The sequence below is a fragment of the Cololabis saira genome, chromosome 15, assembly GCF_033807715.1.
Source record: "Cololabis saira isolate AMF1-May2022 chromosome 15, fColSai1.1, whole genome shotgun sequence".
NCBI lineage: Eukaryota > Metazoa > Chordata > Actinopteri > Beloniformes > Belonidae > Cololabis > Cololabis saira.
In genome coordinates this window covers 8,148,605-8,159,431 of record NC_084601.1, presented here as the reverse complement: position 1 = coordinate 8,159,431, position 10,827 = coordinate 8,148,605, and the positions used below count along the sequence as shown (strand labels likewise).

General features: G+C 39.8%; 6 non-coding genes across 6 annotated transcripts; all 6 read left to right on the top strand.

Annotated features, from left to right (window-relative positions):
- The first annotated feature begins 834 nt into the window (after positions 1-834).
- On the top strand, positions 835-916 carry trnas-gcu (transfer RNA serine (anticodon GCU)). Its single transcript has one exon. It is a non-coding gene; the product is annotated as a tRNA-Ser (tRNA).
- A 1,526-nt stretch (positions 917-2,442) lies between these two features.
- On the top strand, positions 2,443-2,524 carry trnas-gcu (transfer RNA serine (anticodon GCU)). Its single transcript has one exon. It is a non-coding gene; the product is annotated as a tRNA-Ser (tRNA).
- Positions 2,525-4,050: 1,526 nt separating this feature from the next.
- Positions 4,051-4,132, top strand: trnas-gcu (transfer RNA serine (anticodon GCU)). Its single transcript has one exon. It is a non-coding gene; the product is annotated as a tRNA-Ser (tRNA).
- A 1,526-nt stretch (positions 4,133-5,658) lies between these two features.
- On the top strand, positions 5,659-5,740 carry trnas-gcu (transfer RNA serine (anticodon GCU)). Its single transcript has one exon. It is a non-coding gene; the product is annotated as a tRNA-Ser (tRNA).
- Positions 5,741-7,006: 1,266 nt separating this feature from the next.
- Positions 7,007-7,088, top strand: trnas-gcu (transfer RNA serine (anticodon GCU)). Its single transcript has one exon. It is a non-coding gene; the product is annotated as a tRNA-Ser (tRNA).
- Positions 7,089-8,355: 1,267 nt separating this feature from the next.
- trnas-gcu (transfer RNA serine (anticodon GCU)) lies at positions 8,356-8,437 on the top strand. Its single transcript has one exon. It is a non-coding gene; the product is annotated as a tRNA-Ser (tRNA).
- Positions 8,438-10,827: the final 2,390 nt, after the last annotated feature.

Genomic DNA, 10,827 nt, shown 5'->3' with positions numbered 1-10,827 from the left:
GATACGAGCGAGGATCACTTACAGAGTGAAAAGCATAAACGTCATAACACAAAAAGACTGACGATCATTTACTTTAACGGCGTCTGTGGAATAATTTTGTATTACAGTACGAGCCGCTCTCCTCTCATGGAGCGCGAGCGGAGCGGGGTCCGTTTCTTAACACAGCTGGTTGTCTGTGCGAGCGGACATTAACGCACATGGAAGTTTAAACACCGGCTCAAACAGCAAGTTTTCCAGCATTAACAGTGCTGCTCAGCCCGCTGTCTGTACGGAGTAAACTGTGGTTCTGTATTTTCTGAGCTCGTTTCTCAGGCGGCATGTTTGTTTTGCTCACGACGGCAGCGGGGGTGGGCGGGGCAGAGCTTGAACAATAGTGCGGTGACAACCGCGTAAACCATTAAGTGTGTTGTAATAAAATATCGATATTAGCCGACAGTATATCGATTATTTATTGAAACAGAGAGCACAACAATATATTGAAATATCGATTTTTTTTCCCACCCCTAGTTGAGAATGGACTTGTTGAATGAGTTTTAGATGAGCAAGGACGAGTTAAATAAGGGTGAGATGAATAAGGGCTATTTGATAAGGAGTAGTTGAATGATAACGAGTTGAGTAGGGACCATTTGAATAAGGACTAATAGTGAGGGGACAAGGTGAATGAGCATTAGTTTAATGATGACTATCTGAATGAGGACTAGTTAAATGAGGTCTAGTTGAATAAGGACTAGTTGAATGAGAGATATTTGACAAGGAGTAGTTGAATGATGATGCGTTGAGTAAGCACTAATTGAATTAGCAGTAATTGAGTAGGCACTAAATCAATGAGCAGAAGACGAGGTGGCCGAGTGGTTAAGGCGATGGATTGCTAATCCATTGTGCTCTGCACGCATGGGTTCAAATCCCATCCTCGTCGTGCTTACTTCTCCTGTGCTTTGAGGTTACTATGCAGTGGTGGTATCCCAGCATGGTTGGGTGATGTCTTCACTTGAAATAACCTAACATGCTCAATAGCATTACCTGTATGCTTCATTTTGTTTATATAGCGTCAATACAATACAAGCTAGGTGTATTCCAGAGACCAATCGCATGACCCCCAAGCAACTGTCAAATAAACAATGGCAAGGAACAACCCCCTTTTCAGAGAGAAGACATACCTGCTGAAAAGCAGGTGGCTAGAGCAAGGCGATGGATTGCTAATCCATTGTGCTTTGAACGCATGGGTTCAAATTCCATCCTCGTCGTGCTTACTTCTCCTGTGTTTTGAGGTTACTATGCAGTGGTGGTATCCCAGCATGGTTGGGTGCTGTCTTTGCTTGAAATAACCTAAGATGCTCGGTAGCATTACCTGTATGCTTCATTTTGTGGCTAGAACAAGAAGAGCAGTGAGATAGAAAAGAAAAAATGAAGAACAGGCAAAGGTGATACACAGATATGTTGTCAAAGGTAAACCAAGTGCAGATATATTAGTATTAATGAACCATTAACAGGAGAACAAACAGTTCTATGTAAATATGACTGTTACCTGGTTATTTGTTGGACTACAGAGACCACTATATAAATAGATGTAGACAGCACACATTGATGTCTAGTTGAACTGCATCATCGATGACTAGTTTAATGAGGACTAGTTGAATAATGACTAGTTAAATATCTAATCGTTGAATTGGGACTAGTTGAGTAAGGACTAATTGAATAAAGACGAGTTGAATAAGGGCTAGTTGAGTATGGACTTGTTGAATGAGTTTTAGATGAGCAAGGACGAGTTAAATAAGGGCAGTGAGATAGAAAAGAAAAAATGAAGAACAGGCAAAGGTGATACACAGATATGTTGTCAAAGGTAAAACAAGTGCAGATATATTAGTATTAATGAACCATTAACAGGAGAACGAACAGTTCTATGTAAATATGACTGTTACCTGGTTATTTGTTGGACTACAGAGACCACTATATAAATAGATGTAGACAGCACACATTGATGTCTAGTTGAACTGCATCATCGATGACTAGTTTAATGAGGACTAGTTGAATAATGACTAATTAAATATCTAATCGTTGAATTGGGACTAGTTGAGTAAGGACTAATTGAATAAAGACGAGTTGAATGAGGGCTAGTTGAGAATGGACTTGTTGAATGAGATTTAGATGAGCAAGGACGAGTTAAATAAGGGTGAGATGAATAAGGGCTATTTGATAAGGAGTAGTTGAATGATGACAAGTTGAGTAGGGACCATTTGAATAAGGACTAATAGTGAGGGGACAAGGTGAATGAGCATTAGTTTAATGATGACTATCTGAATGAGGACTAGTTAAATGAGGTCTAGTTGAGTAAGGACTAGTTGAATGAGAGATATTTGACAAGGAGTAGTTGAATGATGATGCGTTGAGTAGGCACTAATTGAATTAGCAGTAATTGAGTAGGCACTAAATCAATGAGCAGAAGACGAGGTGGCCGAGTGGTTAAGGCGATGGATTGCTAATCCATTGTGCTCTGCACGCATGGGTTCAAATCCCATCCTCGTCGTGCTTACTTCTCCTGTGCTTTGAGGTTACTATGCAGTGGTGGTATCCCAGCATGGTTGGGTGATGTCTTCACTTGAAATAACCTAACATGCTCAATAGCATTACCTGTATGCTTCATTTTGTTTATATAGCGTCAATACAATACAAGCTAGGTGTATTCCAGAGACCAATCGCATGACCCCCAAGCAACTGTCAAATAAACAATGGCAAGGAACAACCCCCTTTTCAGAGAGAAGACATACCTGCTGAAAAGCAGGTGGCTAGAGCAAGGCGATGGATTGCTAATCCATTGTGCTTTGAACGCATGGGTTCAAATTCCATCCTCGTCGTGCTTACTTCTCCTGTGTTTTGAGGTTACTATGCAGTGGTGGTATCCCAGCATGGTTGGGTGCTGTCTTTGCTTGAAATAACCTAAGATGCTCGGTAGCATTACCTGTATGCTTCATTTTGTGGCTAGAACAAGAAGAGCAGTGAGATAGAAAAGAAAAAATGAAGAACAGGCAAAGGTGATACACAGATATGTTGTCAAAGGTAAACCAAGTGCAGATATATTAGTATTAATGAACCATTAACAGGAGAACGAACAGTTCTATGTAAATATGACTGTTACCTGGTTATTTGTTGGACTACAGAGACCACTATATAAATAGATGTAGACAGCACACATTGATGTCTAGTTGAACTGCATCATCGATGACTAGTTTAATGAGGACTAGTTGAATAATGACTAGTTAAATATCTAATCGTTGAATTGGGACTAGTTGAGTAAGGACTAATTGAATAAAGACGAGTTGAATAAGGGCTAGTTGAGTATGGACTTGTTGAATGAGTTTTAGATGAGCAAGGACGAGTTAAATAAGGGCAGTGAGATAGAAAAGAAAAAATGAAGAACAGGCAAAGGTGATACACAGATATGTTGTCAAAGGTAAAACAAGTGCAGATATATTAGTATTAATGAACCATTAACAGGAGAACGAACAGTTCTATGTAAATATGACTGTTACCTGGTTATTTGTTGGACTACAGAGACCACTATATAAATAGATGTAGACAGCACACATTGATGTCTAGTTGAACTGCATCATCGATGACTAGTTTAATGAGGACTAGTTGAATAATGACTAATTAAATATCTAATCGTTGAATTGGGACTAGTTGAGTAAGGACTAATTGAATAAAGACGAGTTGAATGAGGGCTAGTTGAGAATGGACTTGTTGAATGAGATTTAGATGAGCAAGGACGAGTTAAATAAGGGTGAGATGAATAAGGGCTATTTGATAAGGAGTAGTTGAATGATGACAAGTTGAGTAGGGACCATTTGAATAAGGACTAATAGTGAGGGGACAAGGTGAATGAGCATTAGTTTAATGATGACTATCTGAATGAGGACTAGTTAAATGAGGTCTAGTTGAGTAAGGACTAGTTGAATGAGAGATATTTGACAAGGAGTAGTTGAATGATGATGCGTTGAGTAGGCACTAATTGAATTAGCAGTAATTGAGTAGGCACTAAATCAATGAGCAGAAGACGAGGTGGCCGAGTGGTTAAGGCGATGGATTGCTAATCCATTGTGCTCTGCACGCATGGGTTCAAATCCCATCCTCGTCGTGCTTACTTCTCCTGTGCTTTGAGGTTACTATGCAGTGGTGGTATCCCAGCATGGTTGGGTGATGTCTTCACTTGAAATAACCTAACATGCTCAATAGCATTACCTGTATGCTTCATTTTGTTTATATAGCGTCAATACAATACAAGCTAGGTGTATTCCAGAGACCAATCGCATGACCCCCAAGCAACTGTCAAATAAACAATGGCAAGGAACAACCCCCTTTTCAGAGAGAAGACATACCTGCTGAAAAGCAGGTGGCTAGAGCAAGGCGATGGATTGCTAATCCATTATGCTCTGCACGCATGGGTTCAAATTCCATCCTCGTCGTGCTTACTTCTCCTGTGTTTTGAGGTTACTATGCAGTGGTGGTATCCCAGCATGGTTGGGTGCTGTCTTTGCTTAAAATAACCTAAGATGCTCGGTAGCATTACCTGTATGCTTCATTTTGTGGCTAGAACAAGAAGAGCAGTGAGATAGAAAAGAAAAAATGAAGAACAGGCAAAGGTGATACACAGATATGTTGTCAAAGGTAAACCAAGTGCAGATATATTAGTATTAATGAACCATTAACAGGAGAACGAACAGTTCTATGTAAATATGACTGTTACCTGGTTATTTGTTGGACTACAGAGACCACTATATAAATAGATGTAGACAGCACACATTGATGTCTAGTTGAACTGCATCATCGATGACTAGTTTAATGAGGACTAGTTGAATAATGACTAGTTAAATATCTAATCGTTGAATTGGGACTAGTTGAGTAAGGACTAATTGAATAAAGACGAGTTGAATAAGGGCTAGTTGAGTATGGACTTGTTGAATGAGTTTTAGATGAGCAAGGACGAGTTAAATAAGGGCAGTGAGATAGAAAAGAAAAAATGAAGAACAGGCAAAGGTGATACACAGATATGTTGTCAAAGGTAAAACAAGTGCAGATATATTAGTATTAATGAACCATTAACAGGAGAACGAACAGTTCTATGTAAATATGACTGTTACCTGGTTATTTGTTGGACTACAGAGACCACTATATAAATAGATGTAGACAGCACACATTGATGTCTAGTTGAACTGCATCATCGATGACTAGTTTAATGAGGACTAGTTGAATAATGACTAGTTAAATATCTAATCGTTGAATTGGGACTAGTTGAGTAAGGACTAATTGAATAAAGACGAGTTGAATGAGGGCTAGTTGAGAATGGACTTGTTGAATGAGATTTAGATGAGCAAGGACGATTTAAATAAGGGTGAGATGAATAAGGGGTATTTGATAAGGAGTAGTTGAATGATGACGAGTTGAGTAGGGACCATTTGAATAAGGACTAATAGTGAGGGGACAAGGTGAATGAGCATTAGTTTAATGATGACTATCTGAATGAGGACTAGTTAAATGAGGTCTAGTTGAGTAAGGACTAGTTGAATGAGAGATATTTGATAAGGAGTAGTTGAATGATGATGCGTTGAGTAGGCACTAATTGAATTAGCAGTAATTGAGTAGGCACTAAATCAATGAGCAGAAGACGAGGTGGCCGAGTGGTTAAGGCGATGGATTGCTAATCCATTGTGCTCTGCACGCATGGGTTCAAATCCCATCCTCGTCGTGCTTACTTCTCCTGTGCTTTGAGGTTACTATGCAGTGGTGGTATCCCAGCATGCTTGGGTGATGTCTTCGCGTGAAATAACCTAACATGCTCAATAACATTACCTGTATGCTTCATTTTGTTTATATAGCGTCAATACAATACAAGCTAGGTGTATTCCAGAGACCAGTCGCATGACCCCCAAGCAACTGTCAAATAAACAATGGCAAGGAACAACCCCCTTTTCAGAGAGAAGACATACCTGCTGAAAAGCAGGTGGCTAGAGCAAGGCGATGGATTGCTAATCCATTGTGCTCTGCACGCATGGGTTCAAATTCCAAACTCGTCGTGCTTACTTCTCCTGTGCTTTGAGGTTACTATGCAGTGGTGGTATCCCAGCATGGTTGGGTGCTGTCTTTGCTTGAAATAACCTAAGATGCTCGGTAGCATTACCTGTATGCTTCCTTTTGTTTATATAGCGTCAATACAATACAAGCTAGGTGTATTCCAGAGACCAATCGAATGACCCCCAAGCAACTGTCAAATAAACAATGGCAAGGAACAACCCCCTTTTCAGAGAGAAGACATACCTGCTGAAAAGCAGGTGGCTAGAGCAAGAAGAGCAGTGAGATAGAAAAGAAAATATGAAGAACAGGCAAAGGTGATACACAGATATGTTGTCAAAGGTAAAACAAGTGCAGATATATTAGTATTAATGAACCATTAACAGGAGAACGAACAGTTCTATGTAAATATGACTGTTACCTGGTTATTTGTTGGACTACAGAGACCACTATATAAATAGATGTAGACAGCACACATTGATGTCTAGTTGAACTGCATCATCGATGACTAGTTTAATGAGGACTAGTTGAATAATGACTAGTTAAATATCTAATCGTTGAATTGGGACTAGTTGAGTAAGGACTAATTGAATAAAGACAAGTTGAATGAGGGCTAGTTGAGAATGGACTTGTTGAATGAGTTTTAGATGAGCAAGGACGAGTTAAATAAGGGTGAGATGAATAAGGGCTATTTGATAAGGAGTAGTTGAATGATGACGAGTTGAGTAGGGACCATTTGAATAAGGACTAATAGTGAGGGGACAAGGTGAATGAGCATTAGTTTAATGATGACTATCTGAATGAGGATAGTTAAATGAGGTCTAGTTGAATAAGGACTAGTTGAATGAGAGATATTTGACAAGGAGTAGTTGAATGATGATGCGTTGAGTAGGCACTAATTGAATTAGCAGTAATTGAGTAGGCACTAAATCAATGAGCAGAAGACGAGGTGGCCGAGTGGTTAAGGCGATGGATTGCTAATCCATTGTGCTCTGCACGCATGGGTTCAAATCCCATCCTCGTCGTGCTTACTTCTCCTGTGCTTTGAGGTTACTATGCAGTGGTGGTATCCCAGCATGCTTGGGTGATGTCTTCGCGTGAAATAACCTAACATGCTCAATAACATTACCTGTATGCTACATTTTGTTTATATAGCGTCAATACAATACAAGCTAGGTGTATTCCAGAGACCAGTCGCATGACCCCCAAGCAACTGTCAAATAAACAATGGCAAGGAACAACCCCCTTTTCAGAGAGAAGACATACCTGCTGAAAAGCAGGTGGCTAGAGCAAGGCGATGGACTGCTAATCCATTGTGCTCTGCACGCATGGGTTCAAATTCCAAACTCGTCGTGCTTACTTCTCCTGTGCTTTGAGGTTACTATGCAGTGGTGGTATCCCAGCATGGTTGGGTGCTGTCTTTGCTTGAAATAACCTAAGATGCTCGGTAGCATTACCTGTATGCTTCATTTTGTTTATATAGCGTCAATACAATACAAGCTAGGTGTATTCCAGAGACCAAACTAATGACCCCCAAGCAACTGTCAAATAAACAATGGCAAGGAACAACCCCCTTTTCAGAGAGAAGACATACCTGCTGAAAAGCAGGTGGCTAGAGCAAGAAGAGCAGTGAGATAGAAAAGAAAGAATGAAGAACAGGCAAAGGTGATACACAGATATGTTGTCAAAGGTAAAACAAGTGCAGATATATTAGTATTAATGAACCATTAACAGGAGAACGAACAGTTCTATGTAAATATGACTGTTACCTGGTTATTTGTTGGACTACAGAGACCACTATATAAATAGATGTAGACAGCACACATTGATGTCTAGTTGAACTGCATCATCGATGACTAGTTTAATGAGGACTAGTTGAATAATGACTAGTTAAATATCTAATCGTTGAATTGGGACTAGTTGAGTAAGGACTAATTGAATAAAGACGAGTTGAATGAGGGCTAGTTGAGAATGGACTTGTTGAATGAGATTTAGATGAGCAAGGACGATTTAAATAAGGGTGAGATGAATAAGGGGTATTTGATAAGGAGTAGTTGAATGATGACGAGTTGAGTAGGGACCATTTGAATAAGGACTAATAGTGAGGGGACAAGGTGAATGAGCATTAGTTTAATGATGACTATCTGAATGAGGACTAGTTAAATGAGGTCTAGTTGAGTAAGGACTAGTTGAATGAGAGATATTTGATAAGGAGTAGTTGAATGATGATGCGTTGAGTAGGCACTAATTGAATTAGCAGTAATTGAGTAGGCACTAAATCAATGAGCAGAAGACGAGGTGGCCGAGTGGTTAAGGCGATGGATTGCTAATCCATTGTGCTCTGCACGCATGGGTTCAAATCCCATCCTCGTCGTGCTTACTTCTCCTGTGCTTTGAGGTTACTATGCAGTGGTGGTATCCCAGCATGCTTGGGTGATGTCTTCGCGTGAAATAACCTAACATGCTCAATAACATTACCTGTATGCTTCATTTTGTTTATATAGCGTCAATACAATACAAGCTAGGTGTATTCCAGAGACCAGGGGCCTGTACTACGAAGCGGGATTTGGGGTTAGCGAGGTAACTTCAGGTTTAACCCTGGGTTTTCAGGACTACGACGGTGGTTCACTTCTTATCGGGGCACATCGCCATGGTAACTTATGCTGAACCGCTAACCTGCTCCGGAGCAGGTTATGTTCGAGATACAGATCGCCGGGTATAAAAGCACCGCCCACTGACCAATCAGCTCTCTTGGAAAATGGCATGCCCTTTCGAAGAGAATCTAGTGGAGCTCGGTGCGCGGATTGTGAGAGGATCCCTCCGAAGAGAACGCGTATTCAGGGACCACCAAAACCACTTTGCTTTCCCTGTATGAACGATCCAAAAAAATAAAGAAAAAAGGAAAAAAAGAAAAAAGAGGTGGAGGAGAAAATAAAAAATAAATCAATCAATGAATAAATAAAACAAATCATCACCCAAAATCCGATGTACAGTCAATCCAAAACTAATACCAATTAAATAAATAAATCAAGAAGAAATCAAAAAGAAGATGCATTTGTAAGGGGATAGCAAAAAAGGGATTTTCAATTTCGTCCCTCGAACATTCTGAGAAGTCACTTTAAAATACTAAACACCCCCCTCCTGAAAAAATAAAAAATAAAATAAAATAAATAAAAAAACCCAATTCTTTGGTACAGCATCAGCACAAGTTATCGGTCAACAACAATAGTTATAGAACCAATATATACAGGACTGTCTCAGAAAATTAGAATATTGTGATTTTCTGTAATGCAAACACAAAAACAAAAAAATGTCATACATTCTGGATTCATTACAAATCAACTGAAATATTGCAAGCCTTTTATTATTTTAATATTGCTGATCATGGTTTACAGTTTAAGATTAAGATTCCCAGAATATTCAAATATATGTTTATATCCCTATGAATTTACACATTTATACAGTCAGCGATCTTTTGCCAGCTGTCTTTCCTGCATTTTGCAGCTGCAACTGTGTTGCTTTTTGCCTGTATTATATGCCTATACTCATCATATTTCCGTAAAATTATAGTTTGCTCTTCGCTACTGAAATAAGCGGCTGTGACAGCGGACTTCTCCATGCTTGCGATTGGTCATGCGCTGAAAACACCGCCCCTTTTATGTGCACGCGCTCATATCCAGATTGGAGAAAGCTGGGTCGATCTACCGAGTTGATAACCCCCGTCGTGTGACCGCTTAGCGTGATTGCAATTGTCCCGCTTAGTGAATCTGGATAAGGAAAAGATATCCTGGATATGTTGAACTTGCTTCGTAGTACAGGCCCCAGTCGCATGACCCCCAAGCAACTGTCAAATAAACAATGGCAAGGAACAACCCCCTTTTCAGAGAGAAGACATACCTGCTGAAAAGCAGGTGGCTAGAGCAAGGCGATGGATTGCTAATCCATTGTGCTCTGCACGCATGGGTTCAAATTCCAAACTCGTCGTGCTTACTTCTCCTGTGCTTTGAGGTTACTATGCAGTGGTGGTATCCCAGCATGGTTGGGTGCTGTCTTTGCTTGAAATAACCTAAGATGCTCGGTAGCATTACCTGTATGCTTCCTTTTGTTTATATAGCGTCAATACAATACAAGCTAGGTGTATTCCAGAGACCAATCGAATGACCCCCAAGCAACTGTCAAATAAACAATGGCAAGGAACAACCCCCTTTTCAGAGAGAAGACATACCTGCTGAAAAGCAGGTGGCTAGAGCAAGAAGAGCAGTGAGATAGAAAAGAAAATATGAAGAACAGGCAAAGGTGATACACAGATATGTTGTCAAAGGTAAAACAAGTGCAGATATATTAGTATTAATGAACCATTAACAGGAGAACGAACAGTTCTATGTAAATATGACTGTTACCTGGTTATTTGTTGGACTACAGAGACCACTATATAAATAGATGTAGACAGCACACATTGATGTCTAGTTGAACTGCATCATCGATGACTAGTTTAATGAGGACTAGTTGAATAATGACTAGTTAAATATCTAATCGTTGAATTGGGACTAGTTGAGTAAGGACTAATTGAATAAAGACGAGTTGAATGAGGGCTAGTTGAGAATGGACTTGTTGAATGAGTTTTAGATGAGCAAGGACGAGTTAAATAAGGGTGAGATGAATAAGGGCTATTTGATAAGGAGTAGTTGAATGATGACGAGTTGAGTAGGGACCATTTGAATAAGGACTAATAGTGAGGGGACAAGGTGAATGAGCATTAGTTTA